Here is a 16,094-nt window from a genome sequence, read left to right on the forward strand (position 1 = left end):
CACTAGATGAGTGTCTACCCTGAAGGAGAAATAACCCTCCCCCCCACACTTTCCCTGTTCTGGCAAACTGCCTTGTCCATGACCAGTGAGCTCCTAAGAGTGCTGGACCAGGGAGGTCCAACCTATGTTAAAAAAAATAGTTTGAGTGCAGAGAAGTGACAGTACAGCTAAAAATACTGACCTATTCCAAGCTAGCTGCTTAGTTGTACATTGCATGCCCATGACAAAATGGCATTCGCACATGTGGCACATACTGAAGAAATGGTATTTCCATTAATAAGAAGCAGAAGAGAGGGAGAGCAAGGAGTAAGATGGGATTATAGCTGGCTTCACTTTCAACAGCATAGTAACTTTGGGCTAGAGTCACTAAAGGAATGAGGTGCTTAGTGGCTATGTTAGGTGTTTAAATCCTGAACTGGGCCCTATCAAGATTCATACAAGACCTGCTCAGCTGTCAAGACCTGCAGGGGCCTAAATTTACTAGGTGTGCTGATTTTTACAGTAATGGTTCTCCAGATACCTATATCTCTGCCTCAGCATGCGCACTGCAGCCCGCACCAAGCATCCAGCTAAGCCCCAAAGCGATTTACAAACCAGGAGCAGACAGACAGGTATTCCTCGGCCTAACTCATTTAAAGGGCTCAATCAGGTAAGTGTGCTTAGAGCTTATCTACCAGCATGTGCCCTTACAGACGAGCTTACATAGCCCTGGCCAGTGAGGGGAGAAAGAAGACAGTGCTTTTCTCCTCCCTGCTGGCCAGGTCGCTCACCAGGGATAGAGTAAATCACCAGTTCAAGTCCTCCCTCCATCTGAGGAGGAGAAGAGATTCTCTCTGCTGCCTCTTAAGTGAGTGCCGTAGCTGATACAGGGTTTCTTCAGTCTCATCCATTAAAACTTTTCTTCAGTGGATAAATAATCTTTGGCACAGGTGGACAGACTCTGGGGTCTCCCACCTCCTAGGTGAGTGCTCTAGGCTACAGAGTCTTTTTCCAACTCTTCTTAATTCACAGTGAACCAGCTTCAACAAAAGGATAGTAACCCCCATCATAGGAACAGAAGATTGGCCATATAGGGTCAGATCAATGGGCCATCTAGCCTACAATCCTGTCTTCCAAGAGTGACCAGATGCTTCAGAGGGAAGGTCCAGAACATGGCAATTAGGCAACTGCCCCATCCCTTGTCAGCCAGTCCAAGCTTCTGTCAATCAAAGATTTAGGGACATGCAACACATGGGATTGAATTCCTGGTTGCCTTCAGTAATAGCCAATATGAACCTACCCTCTGAACTTTTTTGAACCCAGTTATACTTTTGGTCTTTACAACACCCCCTGGCAACTAGTTGACTAAGGTTCATGAAGTATAGAACCAGCTTTGTGCTGGTTTTAAACTGCTGCCTATTAAGTTCCTTCAATAGCACCTCTCTCCCCAAATTCTTGTGTTGTGCGAGTGAGATAACATAGTCCTTATTGACTTGCTCCACATCATTCATGATTTTATTGGCCTCTGTCAAATCCTTCCTTAGTCATCACATTTCTGTGCTGAATAGACTCAATTTTTACTCTGTTTAAGGGTCTGAGAGAGAAAGTTTGAATGGGGAGGGGTGCGAGCTTTGGATTGGAGCAGGAGATTGGGGGAGACTGGGAGGAAGTTTGGATGCAGGAAGGATAAACCTCTGCAGGGGGCTTGGGTATAGGTGGGGATCTGCAGGCTCTGGAAGGGAATGTGGGTGCAGGACAGGATGAGGGGTATAGGCTCTGTGGTGGAGTCTGGGTGCTGGTTCTGGCCTGGGGCAGGGAGTGGGCATTCTGGCTTCAGACTCCGGGAGGAAGTTTGAGGGCTGGAGGGGGCAGGCTCTGGAGGGATTGGGGTGCACAAGGAGGTATGGAGGAGCAGATGGGTAGTGTCATAGTTACCTGGGGTCACCCTCCTCTAGCAATGGCCCCGGGGGGGAGGGCGAGAAGCAGTCTTCAAATACTGCTGGCCCCTGTGCACTCACTCCTGCACATTCCCCTGGCAATCTGCCCAGGCCTGCCACCCCCGGATGAGATATAATGCCCTGAGGGCCCTCACCACCAGCACCACAGCAAGGTTAGAGCAGCTTCTAGCTGCTCGCTTCCCACAGCTGCTGGCATGGGTGTCCCTGTGTCCAAGAAGTGGTGGCAGCAGGACCACTAGGGGCATTTTAACATTGCCAGGAGGTTACAAGTGGAGCCCGAGGAAGCACAAGGGCAGAGAGCAAAGGCAGGTGGTGGGGTTTTTGGAGTCCAGCCCTAGGCCAGGAATATCAATGGTGCTGGTGAATCATGGGCTGATAACTTGTCACCTATGCCTGTCCTGTATCTTTTCATCAGAATATCCCACAGCTCCATGGTTAAGGCTTTCACCTAAGTGGTGGCAGAGTCCTGTTCAGGTCAAGTCTCCTCCCCCCACCTCTGCCTGACAAAAAGGGATCTGGAGTCTCACATATTAGGGGAGTGTCGTAACCTTGGACTAAAAGCAAAGAGTGCAGAATGCTTTCCCACTTCTTGTATAAACTCTCCAGTAAATTTGAAATAGTTTCCTAGTGATGGCCCTAAATTCAACTTAGGGACTCCAGATTTAATAGATTTGAACTTTCATGTTCTCACTATGAGGAAGCATCAAAATTATTTTGAGGCAGGCTCCGTTAATGTGGTTGCGCTACCGTGGACTCAGAACCCCAGGAAGCTGTAGGAAGCCTCCCAGAGACCAATTAGTGATACCGGAGCATGCACGCTCTCTTGTTGTACAAAGCTACTAATTTTTTGGGGGGGCAGAGCCCAGGGAGGAGGTAGATCCTTATGCCAAGCCTGAATTCATGAAAGATTAAGAAGTTACAACATTTCTTTATGTGCCATGATATCCCTTTATAATAGCAACAGTGCTGTATTCTCCATTACACATTTTGCTGTAATATTTCTCATTAAATTGAATGACAAAAGGAACTTCTGGCTAATTTGTTTATTATCATATTGTACATGCAATTTTTATAAACTTCCTAGCATTAAAGCATATTCTTTTTAAATTTAGCAAATATCAGCATGTCCATATGAGCATATAAAAGATTACATTAATTCCAAATAATACATCTCCAGTTCTGCTGTTCCAAACTCCTTTCTAGATCTGAATTTTTCCCTATGGTTTGTTTACACAATATGAGAAATGTTATTATACATTCAGGATTAGCCTGAAATAAGTGTACACTTAACAGGTGGTCCTACATTTTTACTATGGTTTTGTTATTAAAAGGTAAACAACTGTTGATGGCAGAAGGTTGTTTTTACATACCATGTCAGATGTAGACAGAACATAGAGTTAAAAAATACGGGTCATGGAGTCCAGTAAGTATACAGAATATTTTGTAAAGACCAAACTATTCCTAGATTTATAAGCTTTCCTAATAGGTTTATAAAATATACCTTATAACAGATCAATAGCACCATTTGAATTTTTGAAGTGTTGCCACACTGCACTGTTTATAGACCTCTTTAATTAAATAAGCAGACAGCTTAAGCCTATAATTCAATAGGCTTTTTCACCTTCACAAGTCAGGATCGCTGCACACTTGTAGTAATTTATTGATCAAATAGTTGATCTGGATACGGATTCTTTAAGTTCATCACTTCTCCAAGTCAGAAAACAAGGGCAGGCAAACTACAAGCCTTCAAACAAATGAGTAGCTTGTCTGAAAACAGATCCCCAGCGCATAGCCCAAGTAGCCAGCCTGTGCACAGGTAACCTCCTTACAGGGACAAGAAAGGAACTTCCTAACACACAGCAGGACCAGCATATTCCCTAGCTACTAGTCATCTCCCCACAGGTGTGGGCAGTTTAAGTGGATCTTAAATGCATTCACCAGTCCCAGGACTGCATAGTACTGAAGGGAATATGTGCCCCCTGCCTATGCTCCTCAGATCTCTAGACACCCCATGGTTTAAATTTCCTCCACATACCTCTTAAATCTACTACTTCATAGAATACAGATCCATAAAAGTGCCTTCTCTGACCACTATTGCTGCTAGTGAAGTATCACATTATGCAACATGCTGCAAGACAGGGGTGGTTGAGTAAGAGTTGGGACGTATTGTATGGAACACCAAGGCAGCCCTGAGGTTAGCTTGAGGCAGCATGTATACATTTTAGTTAACATTTTGTTACTATGCAATGACAGTTCACTATCACCCCAGGAAACAGGCATGCACAGAGTGTATGACAATATGCAATGCTGTGGTGTGGTACTTCTGAGAATGAGGCATTTAATTCAGAACTGCTGATAGACTAACACTAATCTCCCACCTAGGGCTCTGCAAGCAGAGAAAGGAACTGCATGAGCTGATAGGGCTTTATTAGCCACCGATTTCTGGGAATATTACTGTAGTAGGACACAGCAGATCCACTGAATAAAGATTTCTGTACACTTACAGACATGCATATAACATTTTTACCCATTTCATTTACAGTCTAATCACTATTCCCCAACAAACTCCTACCCAACACTTACCATGCCTGCTTTGCTGAGAAGTGCAAGAAGATTATTTGAAGCTACACGCCTCAAGCAGCCACAGCATTCCCCTGGCTTGGCATAGCAGATTGGAGAAGAGGCTGCAGCTATATTAATGGAGCTATATATACACCAGGTGTGCATGTGGGGAGGGGTAAAGTAGCAATGAGAATTTTTTTTGTGGTTAAAACAAAAATTGGGAGCAGGACTCCTTCCCATATAAGGGGCCAGTGCACACGGAGCTTGCTTTACTTTCTCCTGAGGGTGTGTGGGGCTAAGTAGTGGTTATTGACAGATTTTTGTCTTTTCAGGAAATGACCAATGCAGAGGAGGGACTTGAAGCTCCCCCCCACCTTCTCTCATTGCCCAGCTAATAAATAGAGAGGTTTTCCTGCATGCCCACCAATGAGATGGTGGGGGTAGTACAATGTCTTTATTATGGGCTTACTGGTAGGTGGCTTGTTGGGTTTTTTTGGCTAATTCAGGAGTGGGAAACCTTTTTTGGATTCAGGAGCCATCGACCCACAGAAAAGTCAGTTGTGCTGCACACAAGTGAGAAGAAAAAAAAAAAACAAATCCTCACTGACTTGGCTGCTGACTGAGAAGGACACTCCTCACATTCTCCTCACACACGAGAGCATGGGGGGGTCTCAGCCTAGTAGATTTTGTGTGCTCTAGCCCCATGCTAGATTTTGTGTGCTCTTGCCAGGTGTTAGGTATTCACCTGAACAGTCTGGTATTTTCAGCTCCTGTCTGGTAAAAACATTCAGAGAATACCAGACTTCTCTGAAGCTTTCCCCGTCCAGAATGCAAAAAGGCCGGGGGCACCTGGCAACCCTACAAACACTCAGTGCCCTGACCACAGCACCCATGCTTATCTGGTTCCCCAAGGCTGCCATCACAAAATGGCTGCTGGCCAAAAGACCTACAATACTTCCCCTGGGTACGCTCCTCTGTTCCTGTATTCACTCTTAAAGGGGACATGCTGTCCCCAACAGAATTTTTTCCCCGTGTTTTTTTTGGGGGGGGGGGGTGGTATTTTTGTTTCAACTATCTGGCAACCCTCCCGGTGGGGGAGCGGGAGGGGGAGGGTTGGCATGCCTGTGCAGGCTCCCCAGTGCCGGGGGTGGAGGCCGTGAGCCTCGGAGGCTAGATTCAGGCAAGCTAGGGGCTGTATCCGGCCCCTGGGCCTGAGGTTCTCCACCCCTGGGCTAATTCATATATATTTAAGTTTATGAGCACTTTTTTCCCACCAAAACTACATTTTGTGGACCTTTTTTCCTCACAGGCGCTGCAGCTGCAGTGCTGAGCAATGCCGTACTGAACAACACAAGGAAATGACAGCATAACACAATACAGAATGAGGAGCGCAGGAGCTGTCGAAAAATCATCCCACTCTTGGCAGAACCGTGGTTAAGCTGCAATTTCAGTTTCGAAATGGCGCTTGTTCAAAACAGCGCCCAAACGTGATTATGCAAATGAAGTGTGAGATACTTCAATCCCTGCTTCATTTGCACTTCCGATGTGTCTAATTTACATCCCTCTGCCGACAGAGGGGTGAAGTTTAGACACAGCCACACAGTGTGACTAGTTCCATTGACTTCAATGGGACCAACTACATTGGATAAAGTGAAGTATGTACATAAATATTTGCAGGTTCAGGTTTTAAGGCTGATATCTCAGCTCTGTGTGTCTCAAATATGTGAGTTGCTGCCTGCACGCCCCATGTTACCAGCTCAGAGACCTAAAGACTCACACTGGTGCTATAACTGTAGGAGATCTGAAGATTTTTAAGCCTACTGGGCTTCTTTGTGGTGAAAGTGGCTCCTCCTAGGGGAAGCTAGAAACTTCACTAATATTCTTGTTGGGGTGATACTGTGCCTGACATTGTCCAGAGGTGGGGCCAAAGCCTGAGCCTGGCTGCCCTGGGGGGAGGGGAGAAGTAGGGTTACTTGATGGCAAGTGTGGAAATCATGACAGGTTTGTGGGGGCAATAAGCATCTATCTATGACAAAACCTCAAACATCAGGACTGCCCCTATGAAACTGGGACCTCTTGTCATCCAGGGATGAAGCAAAAACATGACCCCACTGCCCTAGTGCAGGGTGAGGTAGGCAAAGCCTGAGTCCCACTGCCCATGGCTGAAGCCCTCAGTCTTCAGCCCTAGCCCCAGCCAATGGGGCTTAGGCTTTAGCCCCTAGCTCCAGCAAGCCCTGATAACCTCATTAAAACAGGGTTGTGACTATGGCAGTGGGTGAACAAACCATTGGGGAAGGCTAGTTCCTGGCCCTCCCCTGCTACCAAAAACCTCTCTCCTCCTCCTCTTCCAGAGCCCAGAGAATCCCCCATAATGGTCACTGGTGCCCAATGCACCTCAACCCTGCAGCACCAGATGGGTAGCATGGTCCCAGTACTCCCAACTTCAGCCCTGGAGTGCCAGGCAGGTGGGACAACGTGGCCCCAGCCTACCTGCCTCAGTCTCTCTGCCAAGGAAGGGTGGGAAGGGAACTGGAAGCAAGCAGGATGGAGTCCGGGGGCAGAGCATGGACAGGGCCAAGCCAGGCTGTTTGGGGAGACACAGACTCCCCTATCCTATGATACCCGCTGCCTATGGTTGTGACCCACTTTGCGGGCCTTGATCCACAGTTTGAGACCCCCTGGGTTAGGCAGAGGTTACAAGACAACCTGTACTTGGCTGAACACTGTCTCTTATTCATGAAAAATAGGCCATCACAAAGTTTTTAAAATGTACATATATGTGTAACATCAAACCCTCGTTTTACTTCTCTTATCAGCAACTCTGTTCTCAATCAGCTTTTCAGAAACTGCTGTACAACCTCTGCTAATCCAGAGTCTAATTTTCCAATGAGAATAGATTTCTCTTGTGCCACCTTGAGAACTGGGGACACTATTTCTTTGTTCAGCCCATCATGTATCCTGATAATCAGTCAAAAATTCTGTGCTATGAATGAGACCTTTTGATCTCAGCAAAATAAAACACTTTAAAATGCAAATTGCTTCCTGATATAGATAATACATATTGGTCAAGATTGTCAAAACAGGAGCCTAATGAAGTTAGGCTTCTAAATCTATATTTAGGCACCCAAATACATGGCCTTTTCCAAAATGTTGTGCACTCAACAGTTCCTATTGACCTCACTCTGAAAAGTAGCTAGTGGTGCCCAAGAAGAAGATTCGCCTTCTGAAGGAATAGAGTAGAGGGAATGGAACAAAACTTCAAGAACTGATATAAAGCAATTGCTTCCTGCACAGTTATTATGGAAAATGAATGGGATACATTTGTGATTGGTGCGTATTATATTTGGGTCAAACACAGGCCATTCCTCATACTATACATCCTACCTTACCTTTGGGCTTGTTTAAATGTTGCCTAAAGTATGATACCTGGAAAGTCACAAAAAATTTAATAGATGTAGTGACTGAAAAAATTACACCCCTTTCCATTTGCTAGACTTTTGCCCCTGTGTATAAATATACAACTTCTAAATTAGCTAGGATTTGATTCCAATTGTTTTGCATTATAACACAGTAAATACTTTATATTTTCACAGTATTAGAGCCAAATATTACAGATTAACATTGCTAATATAGACTTTAAATTGTGATGACACAGTAAATAAAAGACAGTAAGAAGCTTGTTCCCGTAGGCAAGGTTTCAGAATAAGGTCACAGCAGGGGCTATGTTTTTCAGATCTGTTGCCCCTGAGACATTAAACACTTATTAAGAATGACTAAAACCATGACTTCTGTGTAATAAGATGGGAAAAGGTATAATTGATAAAAACTGGATTTTTTTTAACACAAAGCATTCAGAAGCCACAGCTGCCAAAAGCACTGGAACAGTGTTTTTTTTTGTAAGGGTCATTCTGTTTAGAATCCTTTACTTCCTGAACCTTAGAACACAGCAGACCTTAAAGATCTAAGGCGGCCTCAGCTATCTTTTAGGGCTGAATTCTCCACAGGTCCTAATCTTTGTTATGCAGCATTATGCTTTTGCTGTTAAAAAAAACTGTGGCATTCTCTCTAGATAAAGAAAACAGAGGGTTCCCTAGGCTGCTGCAGTAAGTAATTGGAAAGGCATTATATGGAGGAAACTAGGAAATGGGGAGATGGAGAAATCCAACTAACTGATCAGAAAAGACTCAGGAAACTCATGTGAAAAGTCTACTCAGGGATGTATTTATAATTGGCCAATCAAGGGCATATTTTTGCTGGAGGACAAGGCAACTCAAAAAGCAGTGGCCTAACCATCTGACAGACCCAAAGGCAATATCCGATTTGTCAGTACAACTTGCAGCTGTGAAGCCTGCTAAGGAATCAGATGCTAGATATTCCAGAGGTCTGTCAGCCAATTAAGACCCATGCGTGCCCTATGCAGTCTGATGCCATGAAAGACAGTGGCTGAAAGGGAAGAAAAACAAGCAGCAATTTGCCCGCCCTTAAGATGTAATTTAACATTTGTTAAATGAAACCAGAATTTAAAATGGCAAACTATGAAACAGATGTGACTCTCTGTGTTTGATATTTAGGGAGTGTTAGATTAATGCTTGGGTCTGTGAGCTGCAAGATTACAGCGGTATAAACTGGGACAACTGACATTCACCAGCAGGGCAGGTGCTCTGCATCCTTCATCTAGAATGTTAAAGAGGAAGAAATAATTATGCTCAAAACTGAGGGGTCTGTTCTCTTTGCTGCACCCAATGTTGGCTGGCAGCTGGACCCCTTGATGCAATAAGAGCTGACTCGACTGAGTAGAAGTTTGTAATTACCCAGGACCTTTTACATAAAATTGAGATCACCAAAACTGAGTATTTCTCTAGCCATGCCTAAATTTTTTGGCCACACCTACCTTAGATAGCTATGGTAGCTGGAGCACTCCTTCTAGGCCAACTTTGTGCTGATCAACTGGAAAAACCTAATAGAAAATCTAGCTCCAAATATTTATTAACCTAAGTTGAAGCTACATACCTTTATTGATAAAATAGATGACCTTAGAAGGAATTTTGTCCTGAGGTAAACGAGCCACATATACTGTATTGGTAAACACTATAGTAGAGCTTATCTTCCAACTGAATGATATTGGCAAATGATATGGAATATATTAAAAATTTGATGCCATGTTTAATGCACACATGACCACTATGATAGCTTTTGAGACTGTATCTATATATAGTGATATATGTGTATGCACTGAAGTCAATTAAAGTAGCCTGCTTGTGTCTGAAGACAAAATTTGTCTGCTTCATATATTCTGTTTGATATAGATATGTGAGCATGTTCTAGTAGTGGATTAAGTAACATGACAAACACCTGTCACATACTGGAAGAAGTGTGTGTGTTTTGCGGTATGTTTTAAAAACATTACATTTGTTTGCATGCACACATACATGCTATACTTTTAGGTTACAAAGTTTAGGTAAAAAGATGTATTTTGCACTTGGTATCAGTATAGCCCCTGCATTAATTTTCAAGCTAAAAGGTTTACATCCTGCAGTGCAAGGTGACACTGTTCTAACAACTGTGCTGGTTATTAAAATCTTCAGCAAAAGAGGAAAAGAACATTTTTGTGTGGATCATATTTTAAGAAGTAGCTTTAAAAATATATTCCAAAACATCTCCAATTATAGAACACTAAGACTGAGCATGTGGAATCTGGAGGACTTGCTTAATTAGCATGTAACAAAGCTATTGTAATGAAGGTCCAGTGGTGTATGTCTCTTAGGCAGCCTTTTGAATTAGGCATCCCTGACATTTTGAACACTATAACAACTTTTTCCCTCATGTCAGTGTATGAATTATATCTAGCCTGGGGGTTGACAGTCCCTTTGGCCGAGTGGGGACACAGCTTTTAAAAAGAGTAGACTTTAGAATAATTAATCAGAGAAGTTTACAGCCTTATTGCAAAGTTTTTGTGTGCACTGCATGACAGAGCAAAGCAGATCACTCCTACAGTAGGAAAAAGATAGAAGCAGGTGAATTGTGTAAGGTGGCGTATGTTCTGTATGTTTGCTCCCAAAAAGAAAATCGTGCAGCAGTTAAAGAAGTTCTAAGCAGCCTTAATCCACACAGTTCAGTGCAGGTTATGTCAGGACTCCAGGCTGACGTAATAAATGATGGCATGTGTCGAAGTTGAGGGACTGTATATTGGCAATTCATCATTCTTTAGTAGGGACTTCCTGAAATTCTAGCTGCACTTGCTCATTAGTGCCAATAACCTACTGCCATGCTGGTCTCGTGGAGTTTCTACCATTCTGTTTCCCATTCTTGAAAATGCTTCTGTCCAGTAGTGAGTACAGTGGTATAGTTTAAAGGAGCCTAAGAGCTGACTCAGTTGCACTAGGAGTTCGCTTTCCTGGAGTGCTAGATTGACCTGTATCTATTTTATTAACAGTAAGGCCACTAGAAATATGCATTGATATTGCTGTGTCACTCGGGTATGAAAAATAAATGTAATTATATAGGGTTACCATATTTGAACTTTCAAAAAAGAGGACACTCCTGAGAGGGAGTGTTTCTGTATCTACTAACTCACATTGTATTAATGTGTTCTATATACACTATATATTTATAATATATAGAACACATTAATACAACGTGAGTTGGTAGATACTTATGGTGTCTATATTTTCTGAACCAAAAATCGGGACACATTGGCCACACATACCTGCCACCAGAAGGGTTTGTGCAGAGAGCTGGTTCTGCTTTTTAAATTAAGAGCCACGCTGTTTCTTAGATTTAAAGGGTAGAGCCAGCGCTCTGGACAAACCGGGATCAGCTGATTTCAAGCACAGCTCTGCCTTTAAATCTAAGACCACCCACGTGGCTCTTAGTAAGTTTAAAGGGCAGAGCGGCAGCCGGACCAGGCTCCCGCTGTGCTGCCGCTCTGCATTTTAAACCTAGTAAGAGCCACAGGGGTGGTCTTAAATTTAAAAGGCAGAGCTGCGCTTGAAATAAGCTGATCCCAGTTTGTGCAGAGCGCTGGCTCTGCCCTTTAAATCTAAGACCTATGTGGTTCTTACTAAGTTTAAAGGGCAGCAGGGTTTTGTGGAGGGGACTGTAAGGGGAGGGGGCCACTTACCTGCTGCTTCTTTAGCAGAGTGATTCCCAAGAGAACTACCTGGCCACTAGAGCAGCAGAGGGCAACAGGTCAGGCACCGCCTCCTGCTGGTCTTAGTGGCTGGGTTCCAGAGCAGCGGGAAAAATCTGTAAGAAGGTCCCTGCACACCTCTGTTCCCCTGGAAGAGAGAGGAGATGGGGAAACAGCACTGTGCAGCTGCTTCTAGCTGTGCTGCCATTTCCGGGACATTTTCAATTTTTTATGGGGCACCGGGACAGGAAATTGAAAATCGGGACTGTCCCGGATTTTCTGGGGCATATGGTTAACATACAGATATTGATACAGATACACTCCCTTTCAGGAGTGTCCTCTTTTTTGAAAGTTCAAATACAGTACCCTCAAATTATACCAACTTAACCCCTGGATAGACAGTGCTATGCCAATGTCAGGGTTTCTCCAGTCGACGGAGCTGCTGCCTCTTTTTCAACTGGATTAACTACACTGATGGGAGAAGCTCTTCAGGTGGTATAGGAATGTCTTCACAGAAATGTTTCTGCTGCTGCTGCAGTGTTTTAAAGATAGATTTTCCTTAGTGATGCAGCAAGCAGATAGCGGTAAATAAAAGATAACTTTATTAAGTACTTAGTGGCCAGTATTACAGGCTGAAGCTCAGATTGATGTGGCAAGGAAACTGGGCTCAACTTTTATTTGCGAGTCAGTCCCTCCTGAAACCTCGCCCTCTTTCTCCAATTCCACTTAGTATATGACAGTATGCATAGGGCCTTTTATGGGCGATGGCTATTGCTTACCAACCTTTTGCCCTAATATGTGTAACATACATGCTGGTTGACTCTTGTCATTCCTTTCTGCATACCAGCCTGACTGCTCATTCTTAGAGGGAGGACAGCTAATACCCTTTTTTTCTCAGTACATTTTTGGTTATCATTTTTAGTGCCCTTCCTCCATCCACATGCTCTTTTGCAGTGAATTTTATTTCATTTTTACGTAAAAAGCCAACACCGTAAGAGTTCATTGTTTGCCTGCACTTTGTAATAATGCAGTTACAAGTGAAGTGTTCCAAATGATCAGAAATCTCTAATCGCTTTGGATTGAGTCTTCCATGTTTAATTTTAAAGAGATAGGCATTCCCAGAGAGGAGCCTTTTTTGGGAAAGGGATATATTATAGCACCAGATTCTTGCTTTGGCTCTTAGAAATTTAGTTTGTTCATGTATTTTGTGGGCTGATGATCTCTGCACTGCCTCTAAGAAGTTGTGCTCTGTTAAGAGACTCTCAAAAAAAAAAAGAAGATTCTTCAGATCCTTACATCTCCCGTTTGTGGCTGAAGAGCCCTACTGAAGGGTTACTTTCCAGAAGAGGAGGAAATCAGCACAAAATAAAAACTAAACCATGTGATACCTTGAGTAACAAGGGGCATCTCAACAGTCTAAGAGTTAGAACTAAGTCCAACAGCTTCAGTGTCCAAACTTCAGCCTGAGCCACAATTTGAAAGCACTATCTATACTGACTGTTTTTAGAGTGCTGGTGTGATCCCTGCTAACTCAAGTCTGTCCTCTTAGTCTGGGAGGCTCACTGCCAAGGTCTGTGTAGACACACCCTAAGTGGTGCCAAAGTTTCAAGTCAGTGTCTTGACAAAACCAGCTGATGGGTGACTTAGAGAAAAAGCAGTATGCAAAATGTTCCTTGCTTCACTAACATGAGTGTCTCAACATGCTGCCACTCCTGCTGTCTAATGTTCCACTGTGTAAGTCCGGAGTACTGGTCATAACGATGCAACCTATGCATCATAAGCATCTTAATTTGATGTTTCAAATACTGAAGGGGAAGCTAAGCAAAGTCTGTAAAAACCTTGTACAGCCTCTCACATGCAATACCACATTGCCTCTCTTATGCTGTCATACATAGACTGCTGTTTCCACATATTTGGCTCATACTTGTGGGCTACGTCTACATTGGCATGATCTTGCGCAAATACTCTTTAACGCAAGAGTTCTTGCGTTAAAGTATTTGCGCAATAGAGCGTCTACACTGGCATGTGCCTTTGCACAAGAGATGTGCTTTTGCGCAAGAGCATCCATGCCAGTGTAGACGCTCTCTTGCGCAAGAAAGCTCTGATGGCCATTTTAACCATCGGGCTTTCTTGCGCAAGAAATTCATGTTGCCTGTCTACACTGGCCTCTTGTGCAAGAACAGTTGCGCAAGAGGGCTTATTCCTGAGTGGGACCATCATAGTTCTTGCGCAAGAAGCCCTGATTTCATACATTAGAATGTCAGTGTTCTTGTGCAAGAACTCCCCGCCAGTGTAGACAGGCAGCATGTTTTTGCGCAAAAGCGGCCGCTTTGGCACAAGATTGTGCCAATGTAGACACAGCCGTGGTGTGTTTGAGACAAAGCCTCCAGTGTAACTATCACGGAATCATCCAACATAGCTATTGGGACCACGGCTTTACTCTGCACAAAAAGATATTTCAGCCAATGGATTCACCATTCAAGGAAGATGAACAATAGACCCATGAAGTATGAAATACCTATGCAGCCTGTTATATATACTGAAATTAGAACAAGCTGACTAACATAAAGGAAAACACATATCAATCCAGGTGCTCCTGCTGAACTAATTACTGGCTGAACACTACAGTGTTGCTACTGTAACCAAAGGGGAGACCAAGGATGAGAATGTATTCCTTCTTGAGGGGGACAAACAAAATTGGATGTACCCCTCACCCTGTTTCCAGTGATTGTGCCTATAGGAGTATTTTTTTTCAAGTGAAGATCTGCAAACTCCTCCCTTAGCCTCTTTAGTCAGATCTGCAAAATTACATAGAAGCCCCACTTCCATTATAACCAAAAGCAATGTGCCAGTGTTTTCAGTAAATACGCTTACTTTCTTCCCAAGAGCTCTGCCCAGGAAATGAATGGGCAGTTGTGCTTTGAAACTCAATTTCCCGTGAATACCAAATCTTAGTTGTGCAAATAGCTTTGAGAAATGGGTAAACATAGTAAGTACTGTGCATTAGAAAACTCACATTACCACTTTGCAAAGATGTTTCCCTTTCAGACCATTTATTTTTCTGTTTTATCATTGGCACAATCTATACAGGGACCAATAAAGGTGGTGATTTTTATTTTGCAAACCTACCATATGAATAATATTTCAATGCCTTTTTATTTTAACTTCCACAAAAACAAATTACTCTGGCTTCCCTCTGTAGCTGAAATAGGGTTTGTGGTTGTTTTTCAAGGCAGAGCAACTTATAAACATCACTAAAGTAAAAGTGGAAGGCTGAATCGGTCTTAAGTAACTGTATTACAAAGTGTAACAAATGCAAAAGTCACTGACACTTCAGCTGCTCTTCATTTCTGTAATATACAATATGAAATGGAAGTACTATCCAAGTAATTAAGAAATATATAATGATGCTGATCAATTTTCAGTTCATATCAATTGTCTAATATATGATCAAAGTATGATAAAGAACTTGGCCCTGATCCTGCAAGATGATCCATACTCACGTATTTTAATTGAATTCATGGGAGCTCCACAGAGGCAGGGTGCTAGAACAATTTGTATAGTGGCAGTGCTGAGAGCCACTGAACCAAACTATAAACCCTGCATATGATGGAAACCTTTTCAAGCCAGGGGATCTCACACCTCCAGCAACTCTAGTTCCAGCACCTACACATACAGGTGCAGGGAATTGCCCATGTAGAACATTTTACAGGATTTGATCATTTATTAGCAAATTTGGACTCATGAAGTTAACGCTTCTGGGTTGTATCTATCTATCCATTCAACAGTTTCTTTTATTGGTACTCACAACAGCATTAGCTGAGTGCCTCCCAGAGTAAAATCACCCTGTAGTAGAATACTTTTCTTCAAGTATTTAGAATTTATGTAATTGTAGATTTTCTCCATACAAACATTTTCTAGCTGCACAGCTTTATAAAATCATGAATACATACAATGGCATCTTAAAAAGTTGCAACTACCCTCATCTTATTTTATACTAATGTATCATTTTGTTTTGCTAATTTTTTTCTAGAGAATGAATGGCAGAAATTAGAGTAATTTTGATTATTAAAATACTGTATATAAACTCTTAAAGGTGGAGTAAGGCATTCTGAACATGAGCTTAAAGAACATACAGTTCCATGGCCATTTGAACTAATTTTTTACCAGGATTAGTGGAATGTTTTTGCATATAAATGTCTAAACTATGTTCTCCTTGTAAACATTTTATAAATATTACCAGTAAAAAGCTCAACATTTCAGGTGTCATTTTAAAAGTGTTGGATTGACATTAGTTCCCATTCATTTACTGTGGAATTACAATTCTGAAAGGAAAGTTTCAAAGAAATTATCTATAGAAGATGCCTACTTCTGAAAAACAAAATTAAATAGTATTCATTTCAAACATCACCTCTTAACTCTCTAAAAGTATATGAAATGTGTGGATTAACGTAAGTAGTAGTTAC

The 16,094-nt window shown here is 42.7% G+C and overlaps 1 long non-coding RNA gene across 1 annotated transcript in view; it reads right to left on the bottom strand.

Moving 5' to 3' along the window:
* LOC142829887 (uncharacterized) overlaps window positions 1–11,383 on the bottom strand; it is a 78,151-nt gene extending 66,768 nt beyond the window's left edge. Inside the window, exon 1 of the long non-coding RNA XR_012904785.1 lies at window positions 4,521–11,383. This is a non-coding gene — a long non-coding RNA (uncharacterized LOC142829887). The remainder of the gene's footprint in view (window positions 1–4,520) is intronic.
* Between the last annotated feature and the right edge of the window lie 4,711 nt (window positions 11,384–16,094).

Source organism: Pelodiscus sinensis, chromosome 6 (assembly GCF_049634645.1).
Source record: "Pelodiscus sinensis isolate JC-2024 chromosome 6, ASM4963464v1, whole genome shotgun sequence".
In the NCBI taxonomy this organism is placed as follows: domain Eukaryota; kingdom Metazoa; phylum Chordata; order Testudines; family Trionychidae; genus Pelodiscus; species Pelodiscus sinensis.